The sequence below is a fragment of the Pseudophryne corroboree genome, chromosome 3 (assembly GCF_028390025.1).
Source record: "Pseudophryne corroboree isolate aPseCor3 chromosome 3, aPseCor3.hap2, whole genome shotgun sequence".
NCBI lineage: Eukaryota > Metazoa > Chordata > Amphibia > Anura > Myobatrachidae > Pseudophryne > Pseudophryne corroboree.
Window position 1 is genome coordinate 330,328,768 of NC_086446.1, and position 25,678 is coordinate 330,354,445.

The 25,678-nt window shown below is 37.7% G+C and overlaps 7 non-coding genes across 7 annotated transcripts; all 7 read left to right on the forward strand.

Annotated features, from left to right (window-relative positions):
• The first annotated feature begins 127 nt into the window (after window positions 1–127).
• TRNAP-UGG (transfer RNA proline (anticodon UGG)) lies at window positions 128–199 on the forward strand. Its single transcript has one exon. It is a non-coding gene; the product is annotated as a tRNA-Pro (tRNA).
• Window positions 200–3,586: 3,387 nt separating this feature from the next.
• On the forward strand, window positions 3,587–3,659 carry TRNAP-CGG (transfer RNA proline (anticodon CGG)). Its single transcript has one exon. It is a non-coding gene; the product is annotated as a tRNA-Pro (tRNA).
• Window positions 3,660–5,313: 1,654 nt separating this feature from the next.
• On the forward strand, window positions 5,314–5,385 carry TRNAP-UGG (transfer RNA proline (anticodon UGG)). The gene has a single exon. It is a non-coding gene; the product is annotated as a tRNA-Pro (tRNA).
• Window positions 5,386–7,041: 1,656 nt separating this feature from the next.
• On the forward strand, window positions 7,042–7,113 carry TRNAP-UGG (transfer RNA proline (anticodon UGG)). Its single transcript has one exon. It is a non-coding gene; the product is annotated as a tRNA-Pro (tRNA).
• Window positions 7,114–8,769: 1,656 nt separating this feature from the next.
• Window positions 8,770–8,841, forward strand: TRNAP-UGG (transfer RNA proline (anticodon UGG)). The gene has a single exon. It is a non-coding gene; the product is annotated as a tRNA-Pro (tRNA).
• An 11,504-nt stretch (window positions 8,842–20,345) lies between these two features.
• TRNAP-UGG (transfer RNA proline (anticodon UGG)) lies at window positions 20,346–20,417 on the forward strand. Its single transcript has one exon. It is a non-coding gene; the product is annotated as a tRNA-Pro (tRNA).
• A 3,388-nt stretch (window positions 20,418–23,805) lies between these two features.
• Window positions 23,806–23,877, forward strand: TRNAP-UGG (transfer RNA proline (anticodon UGG)). Its single transcript has one exon. It is a non-coding gene; the product is annotated as a tRNA-Pro (tRNA).
• The last annotated feature ends 1,801 nt before the right edge of the window (window positions 23,878–25,678 follow it).

Below are 25,678 nucleotides of genomic sequence, written 5' to 3' on the forward strand. Positions count from 1 at the left end.
TTTTTAAAATGTTACATCTTCATTAAATGAAATTGTGTGTTTGCTACAGCTTTTTGTATTTTTTCTTAAATAATTTGAGTTTTACTTTAAAAATGGTAAAATCTGAATAAGAAGCCATTATGCAGTTGGCTCGTTGGTCTATGGGTATGATTCTCGCTTTGGGTGCGAGAGGTCCAGGGTTCAAATCCCGGACGAGCCCATGGTTTCATGTACTTTTATAGTCCTTAATATCTGATAGTATTTAATAGCATTTTAAAATACTCACTAATGTATACAAACAGGTTTACTTACAATTTCATTAATATACATAAAAAAGACATGCACAGTGGGCTCGTTGGTCAAGGGGTATAATTCTTGCTTAGGGTGCGAGAGATCCCTGGTACAAATCCCGGATGAGCCCATCTTTTACAGGCATATACTTATGCAAACTTCGTAAAATGTCAAGCATTTGGTGGTATATTGGGTAAACTATAGATTCCATTTTGTCTAAGTAACCTTGAGTGGCTTAAAAGTCTCATTTTGACAAACAAAAAACTGTCAAAATGAAATTACAGGTTTTTCTCTTACCTTTCTTTTGTCTAAGTAACCCTGAGTGGCTTAAAAGAATAGTCTCATTATGACTAACAAAAAGATCAACAATAAATTGCAGGTGTTTATTTTGTCTTTCTTCTGGGTCTGCATGCTTGAGTTGCAAACAGTATGTGACAAGTCTTAGGTTCCAACTATCAAAAAAGTCCAAACTCTATTGGGACCTCTAAATCTTGGCACTGCACATTTTAAATATGCATACTTGGATAGCAAGTAACCTTAAGTTATTATTTTCGCAATACTACATACACATTTTTTTGTTTTAAGTTGTTATGTTATTTTTAAAATGTTACATCTTCATTAAATGAAATTGTGTGTTTGCTCCAGCTTTTTGCATTTTTTCTTAAATAATTTGAGTTTTACTTTAAAAATGGTAAAATCTGAATGAGAGTTTATTATGCAGTTGGCTCGTTGGTTTAGGGGTATGATTCTCGCTTTGGGTGCGATAGGTCCCGGGTTCAAATCTCAGACAAGCCCATGTTTTCATGTACTTTTATAGTCCTTAATATCTGATAGTATTTAATAGCATTTTAAAATACTCACTAATGTATACAAACAGGTTTACTTAGAATTTCATTAATATACATAAAAAAGACATGCACAGTGGGCTCGTTGGTCAAGGGGTATAATTCTTGCTTAGGGTGCGAGAGATCCCTGGTACAAATCCCGGATGAGCCCATCTTTTACAGGTATATACTTATGCATACTTAGTAAAATGTCAAGCATTTGGTGGTATATTGGGTAAACTATAGATTCCATTTTGTCTAAGGTACCTTGAGTGGCTTAAAATTCTCATTTTGACAAACAAAACACTGTCAAAATGAAATTACAGGTTTTTCTCTTACCTTTCTTTTGTCTAAGTAACCCTGAGTGGCTTAAAAGAATTGTCTTATTATGACTAACAAAAAGATCAACAATAAATTGCAGGTGTTTATTTTGTCTTTCTTCTGGGTCTGCATGCTTGAGTTGCACACAGTATGTGACAAGTCTTAGGTTCCAACTATCAAAAAAGTCCAAACTCTATTGGGACCTCTAAATCTTGGCACTGCACATTTTAAATATGCATACTTGGATAGCAAGTAACCTTAAGTTATTATTTTCGCAATACTACATACACATTTTTTTGTTTTAAGTTGTTATGTTATTTTTAAAATGTTACATCTTCATTAAATGAAATTATGTGTTTGCTCCAGCTTTTTGCATTTTTTCTTAAATAATTTGAGTTTTACTTCAAAAATGGTAAAATCTGAATAAGAGTTTATTACGCAGTTGGCTCGTTGGTCTAGGGATATGATTCTCGCTTTGGGTGCGAGAGGTCACGGGTTCAAATCCCGGACGAGTACATGTTTTCATGTACTTTTATAGTCCTTAATATCTGATAGTATTTAATAGCATTTTAAAATACTCACTAATGTATACAAACAGGTTTACTTAGAATTTCATTAATATACATAAAAAAGACATGCACAGTGGGCTCGTTGGTCAAGGGGTATAATTCTTGCTTTGGGTGCGAGAGGTCCTGGGTTCAAATCCCGGATGAGCCTATTTTTTACAGGTATATACTTATGCATACTCAGTAAAATGTCAAGCATTTGGTGGTATATTGGGTAAACTATAGATTCCATTTTGTCTAAGTAACCTTGAGTGGCTTAAAAGTCTCATTTTGACAAACAAAAAACTGTCAAAATGAAATGACAGGTTTTTCTCTTACCTTTCTTTTGTCTAAGTAACCCTGAGTGGCTTAAAAGAATAGTCTCATTATGACTAACAAAAAGATCAACAATAAATTGCAGGTGTTTATTTTGTCTTTCTTCTGGGTCTGCATGCTTGAGTTGCAAACAGTATGTGACAAGTCTTAGGTTCCAACTATCAAAAAAGTCCAAACTCTATTGGGACCTCTAAATCTTGGCACTGCACATTTTAAATATGCATACTTGGATAGCAAGTAACCTTAAGTTATTATTTTCGCAATACTACATACACATTTTTTTGTTTTAAGTTGTTATGTTATTTTTAAAATGTTACATCTTCATTAAATGAAATTGTGTGTTTGCTCCAGCTTTTTGCATTTTTTCTTAAATAATTTGAGTTTTACTTTAAAAATGGTAAAATCTGAATGAGAGTTTATTATGCAGTTGGCTCGTTGGTTTAGGGGTATGATTCTCGCTTTGGGTGCGATAGGTCCCGGGTTCAAATCTCAGACGAGCCCATGTTTTCATGTACTTTTATAGTCCTTAATATCTGATAGTATTTAATAGCATTTTAAAATACTCACTAATGTATACAAACAGGTTTACTTAGAATTTCATTAATATACATAAAAAAGACATGCACAGTGGGCTCGTTGGTCAAGGGGTATAATTCTTGCTTAGGGTGCGAGAGATCCCTGGTACAAATCCCGGATGAGCCCATCTTTTACAGGTATATACTTATGCATACTTAGTAAAATGTCAAGCATTTGGTGGTATATTGGGTAAACTATAGATTCCATTTTGTCTAAGGTACCTTGAGTGGCTTAAAATTCTCATTTTGACAAACAAAACACTGTCAAAATGAAATTACAGGTTTTTCTCTTACCTTTCTTTTGTCTAAGTAACCCTGAGTGGCTTAAAAGAATAGTCTCATTATGACTAACAAAAAGATCAACAATAAATTGCAGGTGTTTATTTTGACTTTCTTCTGGGTCTGCATGCTTGAGTTGCACACAGTATGTCACAAGTCTTAGGTTCCAACTATCAAAAAAGTCCAAACTCTATTGGGAACTCTAAATCTTGGCACTGCACATTTTAAATATGCATACTTGGATAACAAGTAACCTTAAGTTATTATTTTCGCAATACTACATACACATTTTTTTGTTTTAAGTTGTTATTTTTAAAATGTTACATCTTCATTAAATGAAATTGTGTGTTTGCTCCAGCTTTTTGCATTTTTTCTTAAATAATTTGAGTTTTACTTTAAAAATGGTAAAATCTGAATGAGAAGCCATTAAGCAGTTGGCTCGTTGGTCTAGGGGTATGATTCTCGCTTCGGGTGCGAGAGGTCCCGGGTTCAAATCCTGGACGAGCACATGTTTTCATGTACTTTTATAGTCCTTAATATCTGATAGTATTTAATAGCATTTTAAAATACTCACTAATTTATACAAACAGGTTTACTTACAATTTCATTAATATACATAAAAAAGACATGCACAGTGGGCTCGTTGGTCAAGGGGTATAATTCTTGCTTAGGGTGCGAGAGATCCCTGGTACAAATCCCGGATGAGCCCATCTTTTACAGGTATATACTTATGCATACTTAGTAAAATGTCAAGCATTTGGTGGTATATTGGGTAAACTATAGATTCCATTTTGTCTAAGGTACCTTGAGTGGCTTAAAAGTCTCATTTTGACAAACAAAAAACTGTCAAAATGAAATTACAGGTTTTTCTCTTACCTTTCTTTTGTCTAAGTAACCCTGAGTGGCTTAAAAGAATAGTCTCATTATGACTAACAAAAAGATCAACAATAAATTGCAGGTGTTTATTTTGTCTTTCTTCTGGGTCTGCATGCTTGAGTTGCACACAGTATGTGACAAGTCTTAGGTTCCAACTATCAAAAAAGTCCAAACTCTATTGGGACCTCTAAATCTTGGCACTGCACATTTTAAATATGCATATTTGGATAACAAGTAACCTTAAGTTATTATTTTCGCAATACTACATACACATTTTTTTGTTTTAAGTTGTTATTTTTAAAATGTTACATCTTCATTAAATGAAATTGTGTGTTTGCTCCAGCTTTTTGCATTTTTTCTTAAATAATTTGAGTTTTACTTTAAAAATGGTAAAATCTGAATGAGAAGCCATTACGCAGTTGGCTCGTTGGTCTAGGGGTATGATTCTCGCTTTGGGTGCGAGAGGTCTCGTGTTCAAATCCCAGACGAGCCTATGTTTTCATGTACTTTTATAGTCCTTAATATCTGATAGTATTTAATAGCATTTTAAAATACTCACTAATGTATACAAACAGGTTTACTTACAATTTCATTAATATACATAAAAAAGACATGCACAGTGGGCTCGTTGGTCAAGGGGTATAATTCTTGCTTAGGGTGCGAGAGATCCCTGGTACAAATCCCGGATGAGCCCATCTTTTACAGGTATATACTTATGCATACTTAGTAAAATGTCAAGCATTTGGTGGTATATTGGGTAAACTATAGATTCCATTTTGTCTAAGTAACCTTGAGTGGCTTAAAAGTCTCATTTTGACAAACAAAAAACTGTCAAAATGAAATTACAGGTTTTTCTCTTACCTTTCTTATGTCTAAGTAACCCTGAGTGGCTTAAAAGAATAGTCTCATTATGACTAACAAAAAGATCAACAATAAATTGCAGGTGTTTATTTTGTCTTTCTTCTGGGTCTGCATGCTTGAGTTGCACACAGTATGTGACAAGTCTTAGGTTCCAACTATCAAAAAAGTCCAAACTCTATTGGGACCTCTAAATCTTGGCACTGCACATTTTAAATATGCATACTTGGATAGCAAGTAACCTTAAGTTATTATTTTCGCAATACTACATACACATTTTTTTGTTTTAAGTTGTTATGTTATTTTTAAAATGTTACATCTTCATTAAATGAAATTGTGTGTTTGCTCCAGCTTTTTGCATTTTTTCTTAAATAATTTGAGTTTTACTTTAAAAATGGTAAAATCTGAATGAGAGTTTATTATGCAGTTGGCTCGTTGGTCTAGGGGTATGATTCTCGCTTTGGGTGCGAGAGGTCCCGGGTTCATATCTCGGACGAGCCCATGGTTTCCTGTACTTTTATAGTCCTTAATATCTGATAGTATTTAATAGCATTTTAAAATACTCACTAATGTATACAAACAAGTTTACTTACAATTTCATTAATATACATAAAAAAGACATGCACAGTGGGCTCGTTGGTCAAGGGGTAAAATTCTTGCTTAGGGTGCGAGATATCCCTGGTACAAATCCCGGATGAACCCATCTTTTACAGGTATATACTTATGCATACTTAGTAAAATGTCAAGCATTTGGTGGTATATTGGGTAAACTATAGATTCCATTTTGTCTAATTAACCTTGAGTGGCTTAAAAGTCTCATTTTGACAAACAAAAAACTGTCAAAATGAAATTACAGGTTTTTCTCTTACCTTTCTTTTGTCTAAGTAACCCTGAGTGGCTTAAAAGAATAGTCTCATTATGACTAACTAAAAGATCAACAATAAATTGCAGGTGTTTATTTTGTCTTTCTTCTGGGTTTGCATGCTTGAGTTGCACACAGTATGTGACAAGTCTTAGGTTCCAACTATCAAAAAAGTCCAAACTCTATTGGGACCTCTAAATCTTGGCACTGCACATTTTAAATATGCATACTTGGATAACAAGTAACCTTAAGTTATTATTTTCGCAATACTACATACACATTTTTTTGTTTTAAGTTGTTATGTTATTTTTAAAATGTTACATCTTCATTTAAATGAAATTGTGTGTTTGCTCCAGCTTTTTGCATTTTTTCTTAATTAATTTGAGTTTTACTTTAAAAATGGTAAAATCTGAATGAGAAGCCATTAAGCAGTTGGCTCGTTGGTCTAGGGGTATGATTCTCGCTTTGGGTGCGAGAGGTCCCGGGTTCAAATCCTGGACAAGCACATATTTTCATGTGCTTTTATAGTTCTTAATATCTGATAGTATTTAATAGCATTTTAAAATACTCACTAATTTATACAAACAGGTTTACTTACAATTTCATTAATATACATAAAAAAGACATGCACAGTGGGCTCGTTGGTCAAGGGGTATAATTCTTGCTTAGGGTGCGAGAGATCCCTGGTACAAATCCCGGATGAGCCCATCTTTTACAGGTATATACTTATGCATACTTAGTAAAATGTCAAGCATTTGGTGGTATATTGGGTAAACTATAGATTCCATTTTGTCTAAGGTACCTTGAGTGGCTTAAAAGTCTCATTTTGACAAACAAAAAACTGTCAAAATGAAATTACAGGTTTTTCTCTTACCTTTCTTTTGTCTAAGTAACCCTGAGTGGCTTAAAAGAATAGTCTCATTATGACTAACAAAAAGATCAACAATAAATTGCAGGTGTTTATTTTGTCTTTCTTCTGGGTCTGCATGCTTGAGTTGCACACAGTATGTGACAAGTCTTAGGTTCCAACTATCAAAAAAGTCCAAACTCTATTGGGACCTCTAAATCTTGGCACTGCACATTTTAAATATGCATATTTGGATAACAAGTAACCTTAAGTTATTATTTTCGCAATACTACATACACATTTTTTTGTTTTAAGTTGTTATTTTTAAAATGTTACATCTTCATTAAATGAAATTGTGTGTTTGCTCCAGCTTTTTGCATTTTTTCTTAAATAATTTGAGTTTTACTTTAAAAATGGTAAAATCTGAATGAGAAGCCATTACGCAGTTGGCTCGTTGGTCTAGGGGTATGATTCTCGCTTTGGGTGCGAGAGGTCTCGGGTTCAAATCCCGGACGAGCCTATGTTTTCATGTACTTTTATAGTCCTTAATATCTGATAGTATTTAATAGCATTTTAAAATACTCACTAATGTATACAAACAGGTTTACTTACAATTTCATTAATATACATAAAAAAGACATGCACAGTGGGCTCGTTGGTCAAGGGGTATAATTCTTGCTTAGGGTGCGAGAGATCCCTGGTACAAATCCCGGATGAGCCCATCTTTTACAGGTATATACTTATGCATACTTAGTAAAATGTCAAGCATTTGGTGGTATATTGGGTAAACTATAGATTCCATTTTGTCTAAGTAACCTTGAGTGGCTTAAAAGTCTCATTTTGACAAACAAAAAACTGTCAAAATGAAATTACAGGTTTTTCTCTTACCTTTCTTATGTCTAAGTAACCCTGAGTGGCTTAAAAGAATAGTCTCATTATGACTAACAAAAAGATCAACAATAAATTGCAGGTGTTTATTTTGTCTTTCTTCTGGGTCTGCATGCTTGAGTTGCACACAGTATGTGACAAGTCTTAGGTTCCAACTATCAAAAAAGTCCAAACTCTATTGGGACCTCTAAATCTTGGCACTGCACATTTTAAATATGCATACTTGGATAGCAAGTAACCTTAAGTTATTATTTTCGCAATACTACATACACATTTTTTTGTTTTAAGTTATGTTATTTTTAAAATGTTACATCTTCATTAAATGAAATTGTGTGTTTGCTCCAGCTTTTTGCATTTTTTCTTAAATAATTTGAGTTTTACTTTAAAAATGGTAAAATCTGAATGAGAAGCCTTTATGCAGTTGGCTCGTTGGTCTAGGATTATGATTCTCGCTTTGGGTGCGAGAGGTCCCGAGTTCAAATCCCGGACGAGCCCATGTTTTCATGTACTTTTATAGTCCTTAATATCTGATAGTATTTAATAGCATTTTAAAATACTCACTAATGTATACAAACAGGTTTACTTACAATTTCATTAATATACATAAAAAAGACATGCACAGTGGGCTCGTTGGTCAAGGGGTATAATTCTTGCTTAGGGTGCGAGAGATCCCTGGTACAAATCCCGGATGAGCCCATCTTTTACAGGTATATACTTATGCATACTTAGTAAAATGTCAAGCATTTGGTGGTATATTGGGAAAACTATAGATTCCATTTTGTCTAAGGTACCTTGAGTGGCTTAAAAGTCTCATTTTGACAAACAAAACACTGTAAAAATGAAATTACAAGTTTTTCTCTTACCTTTCTTTTGTCTAAGTAACCCTGAGTGGCTTAAAAGAATAGTCTCATTATGACTAACAAAAAGATCAACAATAAATTGCAGGTGTTTATTTTGTCTTTCTTCTGGGTTTGCATGCTTGAGTTGCACACAGTATGTGACAAGTCTTAGGTTCCAACTATCAAAAAAGTCCAAACTCTATTGGGACCTCTAAATCTTGGCACAGCACATTTTAAATATGCATACTTGGATAACAAGTAACCTTTAGTTATTGTTTTCGCAATACTACATACACATTTTTTGTTTTAAGTTGTTATGCTATTTTTAAAATGTTACATCTTCATTAAATGAAATTGAGTGTTTGCTCCTGCTTTTTGCATTTTTTCTTAAATAATTTGAGTTTTACTTTAAAAATGGTAAAATTTGAATGAAAAGCCATTACGCAGTTGGCTCGTTGGTCTAGGGGTATGATTCTCGCTTTGGGTGCGAGAGGTCCCGGGTTCAAATCCCGGACGAGCCCATGTTTTCATGTACTTTTATAGTCCTTAATATCTGATAGTATTTAATAGCATTTTAAAATACTCACTAATGTATACAAACAGGTTTACTTACAATTTCATTAATATACATAAAAAAGGCATGCACAGTGGGCTCGTTGGTCAAGGGGTATAATTCTTGCTTAGGGTGCGAGAGATCCCTGGTACAAATCCCGGATGAGCCCATCTTTTACAGGCATATACTTATGCAAACTTAGTAAAATGTCAAGCATTTGGTGGTACAGATGTGTCCACTATTACCTTTCTGAAAACAGAGCTATGGTAGTAAATTTGGCATGACATATATTCCTTGTGCTTTTGTGCCGTCATATTGTGCCGTGACAATTCGTGACAATTGATAGTTTCACCACTGGGTGGCCAGTGCATCACGTAACATAGCTTTGCACTAACATTGCTGTTAAATAGACACTGTAATCAGTATGGCCAGCTTTAAAGTCTAATTGCTAATTGTGTAGGTGTGAAAATCTCAGTGTGAGAGGCCTTTGAAGTAGACTCCTTGGGGGTTACAGATTTTATCCTGGCTGGAGGATATTACTATCAGTGACGTGCGGTGGGCACGTCCCTGCTTACTACAGTATACAGTATGTTGCTCAAAGCACAGAGGTGAATGAAATCTAAAGTGAAATTAAATAATAAGTTAATAAAAACCTTAGTGCTATAGAGTAAAAGAACATATTATAAGATTTTGCAATGATAAAATATTTCCAAATAAACGGCCTCATTACGAGTTGATCAGACGAAGATGCTTTTTTCAGCCCGTGCGACAAACTAACCTCCGCCTATGGGGGTTGTTTTTTTTCCCATACCAAGGCTTTGATCACTTGTGCAGGCCTGTTATGGTAAAAAATGTTGTGCAGTTTCTAAGTAGTTCTGGACTTAGGGGGTCATTATGACCCAATCGCAGCGTGTTGTCGTTCGCACAGCTGCAATCGGGTCCCTACTGCACATGTGCGACGGCCGCTATGCGCACGCACGGCCATCGACGGGAAACGACGCTGGAACCGAAAAAAGCGATCGCGGCAATGATCGCACGAAGATTGACAGGTGGAGGGGGTACCTGGGCATCAACTCACCGTTTGCAGCCGTTTTCGGGGCGGGGGTAAGAAAACGCGGGTGTAGTGAGAGAAACGCAGGCGTGTCCAGGACGGGTGTTTGACGTCAGAGCCAGGACCGAACAGGCTGAAAACGTTGCAGCAGGTAAGTAAGTCACCGGCACCCCTGCACTGAGGACACCGCCGGCACTGCCCACACTGCCGGCACCCCTGCACTGGGGATGCTGCCAGCACTCCTGCGCTGAGGACCCCCCTGCACTGCCGACACTGCCGGCACTTTTGCACCGAGGACACTTCCGGCACTCCCACACTGCCTGCACCCCTGACTGCTGACACTTCTGGCACCCCTGCGCTGGGGATACTGCCAGCACTCCTGCACTGAAGACACCTCTCGCACCAAGGACACTTCTGGCACTCCCACACTGCCGACACCCTTGAACGCCTGCACTAAGGACACCTCCAGTACTCCCGCACTGCCGACACTGCCGGTACCCCTGCACTGAGGACACCGCCGGCACTTCCCGCACTGCCGACACTCCTGCACTGGGTATACTGCTAGCATTCCTGCACTGAGGACACCTCCTGCACTGCCGACACTGCCGGCACCCCTGCACAGAGGACACTTCCGGCACTCCCACACTGCTGGCACCCCTGAACTCCTGCAATGAGGACACCGCCCTCACTGCCAGCACTCCTGCAATGAGGACACCTTTTGCACTGCCGACACCCCTGCCCTGCCGGCACACCTATTGCTAGCACTTATGGACTGAGGACACCTCCCGCACTGCCGGCACTTCTACACCGAGGACACTTCCGGCAACCCCACACTGCCGGCACCCCTGAATTCCTGCAATGAGGACACCTCCCGCACTGTCGACACTGCCGGCACACCTGCACTGGGGATACTGCCAGCACTCCTAGACTGAGGACACCTCCCGCACTGCTGGCACCCCTGCACCGAGGACACTCCCACACTGCCGACACTGCCAACACCCCTGAACTCTTGCACTGGGGACACCTCCCACACTGCCAACACTGCTGGAGCCCCTGCACCGAGGACACTTCTGGCACTCCCAAACTGCCGACACCCCTGAACTCTTGCACTAAGGACACCCACTGCCGACACTGCCGACACCCCTGCACTGAGGACACCACCGGCACTGCCTGCACTGCTGACACTCCTGCACTGGGGATACTGTCAGAATTCCTGCACTAAGGACACCTCCCGCACTGTCGACACTGCCGGCACACCTGCACTGGGGATACTGCCAGCACTCCTAGACTGAGGACACCTCCCGCACTGCTGGCACCCCTGCACCGAGGACACTTCAGACACTCCCACACTGCCGACACTGCCAGCACCCTTGAACTCTTGCACTGAGGACACCTCCCACACTGCCAACACTGCTGGAACCCCTGCACCAAGGACACTTCTGGCACTCCCAAACTGCCGACACCCCTGAACTCCTGCACTAAGGACACCTCCAGTACTCCGACACTGCCGACACCCCTGCACTGAGGACACCACCGGCACTGCCTGCACTGCTGACACTCCTGCACTGGGGATACTGCCAGAATTCCTGCACTAAGGACACCTCCTGCACTGCCGACACTGCCGGCACCCCTGCACTGAGGACACTTCCGGCACTCCCACACTGCTGGCACCCCTGAACTCCTGCAATGAGGACACCGCCCTCACTGCCGGCACTCCTGCAATGAGGACACCTTTTGCACTGCCGACACCCCTGCCCTGCCGGCACACCTATTGCTAGCACTCATGGACTGAGGACACCTCCCGCACTGTAAAGCATGAAATGCCAAATATTCCCTTTTTAAATTCTCTCCCTTTATTGACTTTTCACAGATCACCGGACATGAATCCTATCGAGCTAGTGTGGTCTCAAATGAAAAGTTATATTCGTTCTCAATGTAAGCCAAGGACAAAAGAGCAACTGATTGATGGCATCAATACATTTTGGAAAAACGTACTTACATTGGAGACCTGTAATAATTATGTAGACCATTTATTTTCTGTGCTGCCAGTGATTATAGAAAGAAATGGACAAGCCAGCTGCATGTAATTGGAATGGATCATATTGTCGACAAAAAGAAGGTCAACAGTCATTAGGTCGACCAATATTGGTCGACAGGCCATATGTCGACACATCAAAAAAGACAGTACGCAAACGAATAATGCATAGAATTTGCATAAAGGGCCCTTTACCTATCGTACTCATCCTTTCTGCAAATGCTTGAAATATCAAAATTAGACTACCTGCTTAAATTAATTAATTTGTTATATTTTATCTGTAACATGTACTTCACCCTAGTATTACATTTGTTATGCAATCTTGAAAATTGTTTTAAAAAAAAAAGTAGTCACCTCTGCAACACTGTATACTGTAATTGTGTATGGATTGTACAAAGCATCCAAGTGATTGCATTCAGTTTTGTCTAACTTACAGTATATTTATACTATTTAGTTGGAATTATTTTATCATTGCAAAGTCTTATAATATGTTCCGTTACCTTGTAGCACTATTAGGTTTTAATTAACTTATTCTTTAATGTCGTTTTAGACTTCATTCACCTCTGTGCTCTGAGTAACAAATAACTCCAATTTTTGCATTAATAAACTGAGGCTCTGAATTGCTAAAAGTTCACTGTTTATTTCAAATTCCAGGACAGCAGCCCTTCCCCCACCCAGAATACATGTTACTGTGCTGTATCTCTATTCCCCAAGGAATCTACTTCAAAGGCCTCTCACACTGAGATTTTCACACCTACACAATTAAGCACTGGACTCTAAAGCTGGCAATACTGTACATCAGAACGACCTGAATACAATCACACACACATAGCGATTTGGGCTGCTTTTCTAATTGATTTGCTGAGTCACTTAGAAATACAGCACAAATCGCTATGTGTGTATGGACTATAGCGATAGTGATGTGCGTCCCTGCATGCTTGAAAGATCTAGTCATCACCCATGTTTTCTCTATTGCAAACACGGGCAGTGACAGATCGCTCAGCACACAGCGCTGGTGCAGCTCTGTGTGCTGAGTGATCTTGCTGAGCCCGTGTGATCACCGATATCGCTGGGCAGAAAACCACTCAGCGCATACATACTGAGTGATTTTCCGCCTGCCCAGCGATGTCAGCGGGAGTGAATGGTTTTGCATAGCAGGACGCTTCCTGCTGAGGAGTCCTCAGTGCGGGAGTGCCAGAAGTGTCCACGGTACCATCAACCAAGTGCAAGGAGGACATCTCCCGCACTACTGACACTCCTGCACTGGGGATACTGCCAGCCCCCCTGCACTGATTACACCACCTACACCTCTGCACCGAGGACACTACTGGCACTCCCACATGTATTGGAGATATATTAATACTTCACAATTAGCTGCCGCTGCTGATATTCCCGTGTGCCTGATGGATAAATTGCCCTGCACATATGGATGTCCATGTTGCTGCCCACGGTGCTGTTGGTGGCTAGAGGTGGGAGGAGAAGCCACCGGCATCCTTGATTCTGCTGACCGGAAGTCTGACCCGGTCACATGCTCGTTGCCAGGGGTTACATATGCCTTTTGCCATAGGGGTTATATGCTTAGAGCCAGGGGGGTTACATGCTCATTCTGGGTAGCGCTGGGTAATGGTCTAGTAATACCCCTGGCATCTGTCTCCTATAAGGGCCGTCTTCCATGCTGTCTGCATGGAATCTGCAGCTTCCAGTAGTAGGTAGAGCCTAAGCATCTATTGTGCCGGTGCCCCCCCCAGGACTCAGCCATTCCGGCTGCAGGCTTATGGCTGATCTGGCCCTGGGTCTCATGTTTCTTCACCCACTTGTATGGCAGGCAGAGCACCCAGTGACTTATTATGGAGCACAGCCCAAGCACAGGACTGATTTGTGGCAGACAGGCACAGCACCCACTTGTATGGCAGACAGAGCACCCAGTGATTTATTATGGCAACACAGCCTCAGCACTGGACCGATTTGTGGCAGACAGACGCAGCACCCACTTGTATGGCAGACACTGTCGATCTTCAGACCGGATCCCAGTGAAATATATGTGGTATTGAAATACCAAAAATTCTCTCTACTCGCACCTTAACCACCAAACAATTGCAAAAAATGACAAGTATCAATAGTGCCTTTTAGTTAGTATCATAATTTCTATATTGAATCTCTGTGTGGAGTTTGTATGAACTCTTCATCAGCACATTATTAATCACAAGGAAAAAGATTTATTTAAACATATAGGCAACATTGAGCCAGGTACATGTTGGAAGTTAGTATGAGAGATGTATTGGAAAAATATTAATACTTCACAATTAGCTGCTGCAGCTGATATTCCCGTGTGCATGATGGATAAACTGCCCTGCACATACGGCTCATGGGGGTTATTCTGACCCGATCGCTGCTGCTGACCAGCCGCTGCGGGCCGTGTAGTAATGAGTAGCTCCCGGCCAGCATGCTAAAGCTGCGCTGGCCGGGAGCTACTCCTGAAGTACAAAAGCATCGCCGCTGTGCAATACTTTTGCACTTCTGCAGGGAGGGGGGGGGCGTAACTGACCTGCAGGGCGGACTGGCCCTGTGCTGGGCATCCCCCACATGTCTCTGTTCCTGATCGTAGCCCTGCAAAATTTTGCAGGGCTACGATCAACTCGGAATGACCCCCCCATAGCTGCAATTTTGTTAGCAGATGGGCAAAACCATGGGGGTCATGCAGGCCTGATTGCACGCTAGGTTGTTTTGCTGAGCTGCGATCAAGACATAACTGCGCATGTGTGTGCCCCGCAATACGCAGGAACGTCGCACAGGTACAAAGTGGATCGTTGCTGAGCAATGGATTTAATGAAGAATCCATTCGCACAGACAATCGCAAGGAGATTGACTGGAAGAAAACATTTGTGGATGTCAACTGACCGTTTTCTGGGAGTGTTTGGAAAAACGCAGGTGTGTCTATGCATTTGCAGGGTGGGTGTCTGATGTAAATTCGGGGCAAACACTTTAGCCTGTTCGTGTCCGGAATTGACGTCAGACACCTGCCCTGCAAACGCTTGGACACGCCTGCGTTTTTCCAAACACTCCCAGAAAGCGTTCAGTTGCCACCCACAAATGCCCTCTTCCTGTCAATCTCCTTGCGATCTGCTGTGCGAATCGATTCTTCGTTAAATCCATTGCTCAGCAATGATCCGCTTTGTACCCGTACGACGCACATGCGCATTGAGGTGCATACGCATGTGCAGTTTCGACCTGATCGCAATGCTGCAAAACAACCTAGCGTGCGATCATTTCGGAATGACCCCCATGGTTTTGCCCATTTGCAAATAAAATGCTGCTAGAATCAGGTCTGAACTACTCCCTCTAGAATCTCTTTATCAGACTTTCTGCTTGCTCAGTTTCTGAAAATGCCACCTGCTGTCTGAAAAGTGGTACTGCACTATATTTCAGAGGAGATACACATGGCTTGCCGTGTATATCTTAAGAGGAAAGCTTATCTCGTGCCATGAACGGCAGGCCATGATACTTTTTTCAGAAAGGTAATAGTGGACACATCTGTATATTGGGTAAACTATAGATTCCATTTTGTCTAAGGTACCTTGAGTGGCTTAAAAGTCTCATTTTGACAAACAAAACACTGTAAAAATGAAATTACAAGTTTTTCTCTTACCTTTCTTTTGTCTAAGTAACCCTGAGTGGCTTAAAAGAATAGTCTCATTATGACTAACAAAAAGATCAACAATAAATTGCAGGTGTTTATTTTGTCTTTCTTCTGGGTCTGCATGCTTGAGTTGCAAACAGTATGTGACAAGTCTTAGGTTCCAACTATCAAAAAAGTCCAAACTTTATTGGGACCTCTAAATCTTGGCACTGCACATTTTAAATATGCATACTTGGATAGCAAGTAACCTTAAGTTATTATTTTCGCAATACTACATACACATTTTTTTGTTTTAAGTTGTTATGTTATTTTTAAAATGTTACATCTTCATTAAATGAAATTGTGTGTTTGCTCCAGCTTTTTGCATTTTTTCTTAAATAATTTGAGTTTTACTTTAAAAATGGTAAAATCTGAATGAGAGTTTATTATGCAGTTGGCTCGTTGGTTTATGGGTATGATTCTTGCTTTGGGTGCGAGAGATCCCGGGTTCAAATCCTGGACGAGCCCATGGTTTCAAGTACTTTTATAGTCCTTAATATCTGATAGTATTTAATAGCATTTTAAAATACTCACTAATGTATCCAAACGGGTTTACTTACAATTTCATTAATATACATAAAAAAGACATGCACAGTGGGCTCGTTGGTCAAGGGGTATAATTCTTGCTTAGGGTGCGAGAGATCCCTGGTACAAATCCCGGATGAGCCCATCTTTTACAGGTATATACTTATGCATACTTAGTAAAATGTCAAGCAGTTGGTGGTATATTGGGTAAACTATAGATTCCATTTTGTCTAAGTAACCTTGAGTGGCTTAAAAGTCTCATTTTGACAAACAAAAAACTGTCAAAATGAAATTACAGGTTTTTCTCTTACCTTTCTTTTGTCTAAGTAACCCTGAGTGGCTTAAAAGAATAGTCTCATTATGACTAACAAAGAGATCAACAATAAATTGCAGGTGTTTATTTTGTCTTTCTTCTGGGTCTGCATGCTTGAGTTGCACACAGTATGTGACAAGTCTTAGGTTCCAACTATCAAAAAAGTCCAAACTCTATTGGGACCTCTAAATCTTGGCACTGCACATTTTAAATATGCATACTTGGATAGCAAGTAACCTTAAGTTATTATTTTCTCAATACTACATACACATTTTTTTGTTTTAAGTTGTTATTTTTAAAATGTGACATCTTCATTAAATGAAATTGTGTGTTTGCTCCAGCTTTTTGCATTTTTTCTTAAATAATTTGAGTTTTACTTAAAAAATGGTAAAATCTGAATGAAAAACCATTACACAGTTGGCTCGTTGGTCTAGGGGTATGATTCTCGCTTTGGGTGCGAGAGGTCCCGGGTTCAAATCCCGGGTTCAAATCATGTACTTTTATAGTCCTTAATATCTGATAGTATTTAATAGCATTTTAAAATACTCACTAATGTATACAAACAGGTTTACTTAGAATTTCATTAATATACATAAAAAAGACATGCACAGTGGGCTCGTTGGTCAAGGGGTATAATTCTTGCTTAGGGTGCGAGAGATCCCTGGTACAAATCCCGGATGAGCCCATCTTTTACAGGTGTATACTTATGCATACTTAGTAAAATGTCAAGCATTTGGTGGTATATTGGGTAAACTATAGATTCCATTTAGTCTAAGGTACCTTGAGTGGCTTAAAAGTCTCATTTTGACAAACAAAACACTGTAAAAATGAAATTACAGGTTTTTCTCTTACCTTTCTTTTGTCTAAGTAACCCTGAGTGGCTTAAAAGAATAGTCTCATTATGACTAACAAAAAGATCAACAATAAATTGCAGGTGTTTATTTTGTCTTTCTTCTGGGTTTGCATGCTTGAGTTGCACACAGTATGTTACAAGTCTTAGGTTCCAACTATCAAAAAAGTCCAAACTCTATTGGGACCTCTAAATCTTGGCACAGCACATTTTAAATATGCATACTTGGATAACAAGTAACCTTTAGTTATTGTTTTCGCAATACTACATACACATTTTTTGTTTTAAGTTGTTATGCTATTTTTAAAATGTTACATCTTCATTAAATGAAATTGTGTGTTTGCTCCAGCTTTTTGCATTTTTTCTTAAATAATTTGAGTTTTACTTTAAAAATGGTAAAATCTGAATGAAAAGCCATTACGCAGTTGGCTCGTTGGTCTATGGGTATGATTCTCGCTTTGGGTGCGAGAGGTACCGGGTTCAAATCCCGGATGAGCCCATGTTTTCATGTACTTTTATAGTCCTTAATATCTGATAGTATTTAATAGCATTTTAAAATACTCACTAATGTATACAAACAGGTTTACTTACAATTTCATTAATATACATAAAAAAGACATGCACAGTGGGCTCGTTGGTCAAGGGGTATAATTCTTGCTTAGGGTGCGAGAGATCCCTGGTACAAATCCCGGATGAGCCCATCTTTTACAGGCATATAATTATGCAAACTTAGTAAAATGTCAAGCATTTGGTGGTATATTGGGTACACTGTAGATTCCATTTTGTCTAAGTAACCTTGAGTGGCTTAAAAGTCTCATTTTGACAAACAAAAAACTGTCAAAATGAAATTACAGGTTTTTCTCTTAACTTTCTTTTGTCTAAGTAACCCTGAGTGGCTTAAAAGAATAGTCTCATTATGACTAACAAAAAGATCAACAATAAATTGCAGGTGTTTATTTTGTCTTTCTTCTGGGTCTGCATGCTTGAGTTGCACACAGTATGTCACAAGTCTTAGGTTCCAACTATCAAAAAAGTCCAAACTCTATTGGGACCTCTAAATCTTGGCACTGCACATTTTAAATATGCATACTTGGATAGCAAGTAACCTTAAGTTATTATTTTCGCAATACTACATACACATTTTTTTGTTTTAAGTTGTTATGTTATTTTTAAAATGTTACATCTTCATTAAATGAAATTGTGTGTTTGCTCCAGCTTTTTGCATTTTTTCTTAAATAATTTGAGTTTTACTTTAAAAATGGTAAAATCTGAATGAGAGTTTATTATGCAGTTGGCTCGTTGGTTTATGGGTATGATTCTCGCTTTGGGTGCGAGAGATCCCGGGTTAAAATCCTGGACGAGCCCATGGTTTCAAGTACTTTTATAGTCCTTAATATCTGATAGTATTTAATAGCATTTTAAAATACTCAGTAATGTATCCAAACAGGTTTACTTACAATTTCATTAATATACATAAAAAAGACATGCACAGTGGGCTCGTTGGTCAAGGGGTATAATTCTTGCTTAGGGTGCGAGAGATCCCTGGTACAAATCCCGGATGAGCCCATCTTTTACAGGTATATACTTATGCATACTTAGTAAAATGTCAAGCAGTTGGTGGTATATTGGGTAAACTATAGATTCCATTTTGTCTAAGTAACCTTGAGTGGCTTAAAAGTCTCATTTTGACAAACAAAAAACTGTCAAAATGAAATTACAGGTTTTTCTCTTACCTTTCTTTTGTCTAAGTAACCCTGAGTGGCTTAAAAGAATAGTCTCATTATGACTAACAAAAAGATCAACAATAAATTGCAGGTGTTTATTTTGTCTTTCTTCTGGGTCTGCATGCTTGAGTTGCACACAGTATGTGACAAGTCTTAGGTACCAACTATCAAAAAAGACCAAACTCTATTGGGACCTCTAAATCTTGGCACAGCACATTTTAAATATGCATACTTGGATAACAAGTAACCTTAAGTTATTATTTTCGCAATACTACATACACATTTTTTTGTTTTAAGTTGTTATGTTATTTTTAAAATGTTACATCTTCATTAAATGAAATTGTGTGTTTGCTCCAGCTTTTTGCAATTTTTCTTAAATAATTTGAGTTTTACTTTAAAAATGGTAAAATCTGAATGAGAAGCCATTATGCAGTTGGCTCGTTGGTCTATGGGTATGATTCTCGCTTTGGGTGCAAGAGGTCCCGGGTTTAAATCCCGGACGAGCCCATGGTTTCATGTACTTTTATAGTCCTTAATATCTGATAGTATTTAATAGCATTTTAAAATACTCACTAATGTATACAAACAGGTTTACTTACAATTTCATTAATATACATAAAAAAGACATGCACAGTGGGCTCTTTGGTCAAGGGGTATAATTCTTGCTTAGGGTGCGAGAGATCCCTGGTACAAATCCCGGATGAGCCCATCTTTTACAGGTATATACTTATGCATACTTAGTAAAATGTCAAGCATTTGGTGGTATATTGGGTAAACTATAGATTCCATTTTGTCTAAGTAACCTTGAGTTGCTTAAAAGTCTCATTTTGACAAACAAAAAACTGTCAAAATAAAATTACAGGTTTTTCTCTTACCTTTCTTTTGTCTAAGTAACCCTGAGTGGCTTAAAAGAATAGTCTCATTATGACTAACAAAGAGATCAACAATAAATTGCAGGTGTTTATTTTTTGGCTTTCTTCTGGGTCTGCATGCTTGAGTTGCACACAGTATGTGACAAGTCTTAGGTTCCAACTATCAAAAAAGTCCAAACTCTATTGGGACCTCTAAATCTTGGCACTGCACATTTTAAATATGCATACTTGGATAACAAGTAACCTTAAGTTATTATTTTCGCAATACTACATACACATTTTTTTGTTTTAAGTTGTTATTTTTAAAATGTGACATCTTCATTAAATGAAATTGTGTGTTTGCTCCAGCTTTTTGCATTTTTTCTTAAATAATTTGAGTTTTACTTTAAAAATGGTAAAATCTGAATGAAAAGCCATTACGCAGTTGGCTCGTTGGTCTAGGGGTATGATTCTCGCTTTGGGTGTGAGAGGTACCGGGTTCAAATCCCGGACGAGCCCATGTTTTCATGTACTTTTATAGTCCTTAATATCTGATAGTATTTAATAGCATTTTAAAATACTCACTAATGTATACAAACAGGTTTACTTACAATTTCATTAATATACATAAAAAAGACATGCACAGTGGGCTCGTTGGTCAAGGGGTATAATTCTTGCTTAGGGTGCGAGAGATACCTGGTACAAATCCCGGATGAGCCCATCTTTTACAGGCATATACTTATGCAAACTTAGTAAAATGTCAAGCATTTGGTGGTATATTGGGTACACTATAGATTCCATTTTGTCTAAGTAACCTTGAGTGGCTTAAAAGTCTCATTTTGACAAACAAAAAACTGTCAAAATGAAATGACAGGTTTTTCTCTTACCTTTCTTTTGTCTAAGTAACCCTGAGTGGCTTAAAAGAATAGTCTCATTATGACTAACAAAAAGATCAACAATAAATTGCAGGTGTTTATTTTGTCTTTCTTCTGGGTCTGCATGCTTGAGTTGCACACAGTATGTCACAAGTCTTAGGTTCCAACTATCAAAAAAGTCCAAACTCTATTGGGACCTCTAAATCTTGGCACTGCACATTTTAAATATGCATACTTGGATAGCAAGTAACCTTAAGTTATTATTTTCGCAATACTACATACACATTTTTTTGTTTTAAGTTGTTATGTTATTTTTAAAATGTTACATCTTCATTAAATGAAATTGTGTGTTTGCTCCAGCTTTTTGCATTTTTTCTTAAATAATTTGAGTTTTACTTTAAAAATGGTAAAATCTGAATGAGAGTTTATTATGCAGTTGGCTCGTTGGTTTATGGGTATGATTCTCGCTTTGGGTGCGAGAGATCCCGGGTTAAAGTCCTGGACGAGCCCATGGTTTCAAGTACTTTTATAGTCCTTAATATCTGATAGTATTTAATAGCATTTTAAAATACTCACTAATGTATCCAAACAGGTTTACTTACAATTTCATTAATATACATAAAAAAGACATGCACAGTGGGCTCGTTGGTCAAGGGGTATAATTCTTGCTTAGGGTGCGAGAGATCCCTGGTACAAATCCCGGATGAGCCCATCTTTTACAGGTATATATTTATGCATACTTAGTAAAATGTCAAGCAGTTGGTGGTATATTGGGTAAACTATAGATTCCATTTTGTCTAAGTAACCTTGAGTGGCTTAAAAGTCTCATTTTGACAAACAAAAAACTGTCAAAATGAAATTACAGGTTTTTCTCTTACCTTTCTTTTGTCTAAGTAACCCTGAGTGGCTTAAAAGAATATTCTCATTATGACTAACAAAAAGATCAACAATAAATTGCAGGTGTTTATTTTGTCTTTCTTCTGGGTCTGCATGCTTGAGTTGCACACAGTATGTGACAAGTCTTAGGTACCAACTATCAAAAAAGTCCAAACTCTATTGGGACCTCTAAATCTTGGCACTGCACATTTTAAATATGCATACTTGGATAGCAAGTAACCTTAAGTTATTATTTTCGCAATACTACATACACATTTTTTTGTTTTAAGTTGTTATGTTATTTTTAAAATGTTACATCTTCATTTAAATGAAATTGTGTGTTTGCTCCAGCTTTTTGCATTTTTTCTTAAATAATTTGAGTTTTACTTTAAAAATGGTAAAATCTAAATGAGGAGCCATTATGCAGTTGGCTCGTTGGTCTAGGATTAGGATTCTCGCTTTGGGTGCGTGAGGTCCCGGGTTCAAATCCCGGACGAGCCCATGTTTTCATGTACTTTTATAGTCCTTAATATCTGATAGTATTTAATAGCATTTTAAAATACTCACTAATGTATACAAACAGGTTTACTTAGAATTTCATTAATATACATAAAAAAGACATGCACAGTGGGCTCGTTGGTCAAGGGGTATAATTCTTGCTTAGGGTGCGAGAGATCCCTGGTACAAATCCCGGATGAGCCCATCTTTTACAGGTATATACTTATGCATACTTAGTAAAATGTCAAGCATTTGGTGGTATATTGGGTACACTATAGATTCCATTTTGTCTAAGTAACCTTGAGTGGCTTAAAAGTCTCATTTTGACAAACAAAAAACTGTCAAAATGAAATTACAGGTTTTTCTCTTACCTTTCTTTTGTCTAAGTAACCCTGAGTGGCTTAAAAGAATATTCTCATTATGACTAACAAAAAGATCAACAATAAATTGCAGGTGTTTATTTTGTCTTTCTTCTGGGTCTGCATGCTTGAGTTGCACACAGTATGTGACAAGTCTTAGGTACCAACTATCAAAAAAGTCCAAACTCTATTGGGACCTCTAAATCTTGGCACAGCACATTTTAAATATGCATACTTGGATAACAAGTAACCTTAAGTTATTATTTTCGCAATACTACATACACATTTTTTTGTTTTAAGTTGTTATGTTATTTTTAAAATGTTACATCTTCATTAAATGAAATTGTGTGTTTGCTCCAGCTTTTTGCAATTTTTCTTAAATAATTTGAGTTTTACTTTAAAAATGGTAAAATCTGAATGAGAAGCCATTATGCAGTTTGCTCGTTGGTCTACGGGTATGATTCTCGCTTTGGGTGCGAGAGGTCCCGGGTTCAAATCCCGGATGAGCCCATGGTTTGATGTACTTTTATAGTCCTTAATATCTGATAGTATTTAATAGCATTTTAAAATACTCACTAATGTATACAAACAGGTTTACTTACAATTTAATTAATATACATAAAAAAGACATGCACAGTGGGCTCATTGGTCAAGGGGTATAATTCTTGCTTAGGGTGCGAGAGATCCCTGGTACAAATCCCGGATGAGCCCATCTTTTACAGGTATATACTTATGCATACTTAGTAAAATGTCAAGCATTTGGTGGTATATTGGGTAAACTATAGATTCCATTTTGTCTAAGTAACCTTGAGTGGCTTAAAAGTCTAATTTTGACAAACAAAAAACTGTCAAAATAAAATTACAGGTTTTTATCTTACCTTTCTTTTGTCTAAGTAACCCTGAGTGGCTTAAAAGAATAGTCTCATTATGACTAACAAAGAGATCAACAATAAATTGCAGGTGTTTATTTTGTCTTTCTTCTGGGTCTGCATGCTTGAGTTGCACACAGTATGTGACAAGTCTTAGGTTCCAACTATCAAAAAAGTCCAAACTCTATTGGGACCTCTAAATCTTGGCACTGCACATTTTAAATATGCATACTTGGATAACAAGTAACCTTAAGTTATTATTTTCGCAATACTACATACACATTTTTTTGTTTTAAGTTGTTATTTTTAAAATGTGACATCTTCATTAAATGAAATTGTGTGTTTGCTCCAGCTTTTTGCATTTTTTCTTAAATAATTTGAGTTTTACTTTAAAAATGGTAAAATCTGAATGAAAAACGATTACACAGTTGGCTCGTTGGTCTAGGGGTATGATTCTTGCTTTGGGTGCGAGAGGTCCCGGGTTCAAATCCTGGATGAGCCCATGTTTTCATGTACTTTTATAGTCCTTAATATCTGATAGTATTTAATAGCATTTTAAAATACTCACTAATGTATACAAACAGGTTTACTTACAATTCCATTAATATACATAAAAAAGACATGCACAGTGGGCTCGTTGGTCAAGGGGTATAATTCTTGCTTTGGGTGCGAGAGATCCCTGGTACAAATCCCGGATGAGCCCATCTTTTACAGGCATATACTTATGCAAACTTAGTAAAATGTCAAGCATTTGGTGGTATATTGGGTACACTATAGATTCCATTTTGTCTAAGTAACCTTGAGTGGCTTAAAAGTCTCATTTTGACAAACAAAAAACTGTCAAAATGAAATTACAGGTTTTTCTCTTACCTTTCTTTTGTCTAAGTAACCCTGAGTGGCTTAAAAGAATAGTCTCATTATGACTAACAAAAAGATCAACAATAAATTGCAGGTGTTTATTTTGTCTTTCTTCTGGGTCTGCATGCTTGAGTTTCAAACAGTATGTGACAAGTCTTAGGTTCCAACTATCAAAAAAGTCCAAACTCTATTGGGACCTCTAAATCTTGGCACTGCACATTTTAAATATGCATACTTGGATAGCAAGTAACCTTAAGTTATTATTTTCGCAATACTACATACACAATTTTTTGTTTTAAGTTGTTACGTTATTTTTAAAATGTTACATCTTCATTTAAATGAAATTGTGTGTTTGCTCCAGCTTTTTGCATTTTTTCTTAAATAATTTGAGTTTTACTTTAAAAATGGTAAAATCTAAATGAGAAGCCATTATGCAGTTGGCTCGTTGGTCTAGGATTATGATTCTCGCTTTGGGTGCGAGAGGTCCCGGGTTCAAATCCCAGACGAGCCCATGTTTTCATGTACTTTTATAGTCCTTAATATCTGATAGTATTTAATAGCATTTTAAAATACTCACTAATGTATACAAACAGGTTTACTTAGAATTTCATTAATATACATAAAAAAGACATGCACAGTGGGCTCGTTGGTCAAGGGGTATAATTCTTGCTTAGGGTGCGAGAGATCCCTGGTACAAATCCCGGATGAGCCCATCTTTTACAGGTATATACTTATGCATACTTAGTAAAATGTCAAGCATTTGGTGGTATATTGGGTAAACTATAGATTCCATTTTGTCTAAGTAACCTTGAGTGGCTTAAAAGTCTCATTTTGACAAACAAAAAACTGTCAAAATGAAATTACAGGTTTTTCTCTTACCTTTCTTTTGTCTAAGTAACCCTGAGTGGCTTAAAAGAATTGTCTCATTATGACTAACAAAAAGATCAACAATAAATTGCAGGTGTTTATTTTGTCTTTCTTCTGGGTCTGCATGCTTGAGTTGCAAACAGTATGTGACAAGTCTTAGGTTCCAACTATCAAAAAAGTCCAAACTCTATTGGGACCTCTAAATCTTGGCACTGCACATTTTAAATATGCATACTTGGATAGCAAGTAACCTTAAGTTATTATTTTCGCAATACTACATACACATTTTTTTGTTTTAAGTTGTTATGTTATTTTTAAAATGTTACATCTTCATTAAATGAAATTGTGTATTTGCTCCAGCTTTTTGCATTTTTTCTTAAATAATTTGAGTTTTACTTTAAAAATGGTAAAATCTGAATGAGAGTTTATTATGCAGTTGGCTCGTTGGTCAAGGGGTATGATTCTCGCTTTGGGTGCGAGAGGTCCCGTGTTCAAATCCCGGACAAGCCCATTGTTTCATGTACTTCTATAGTCCTTAATATCTGATAGTATTTAATAGCATTTTAAAATACTTACTA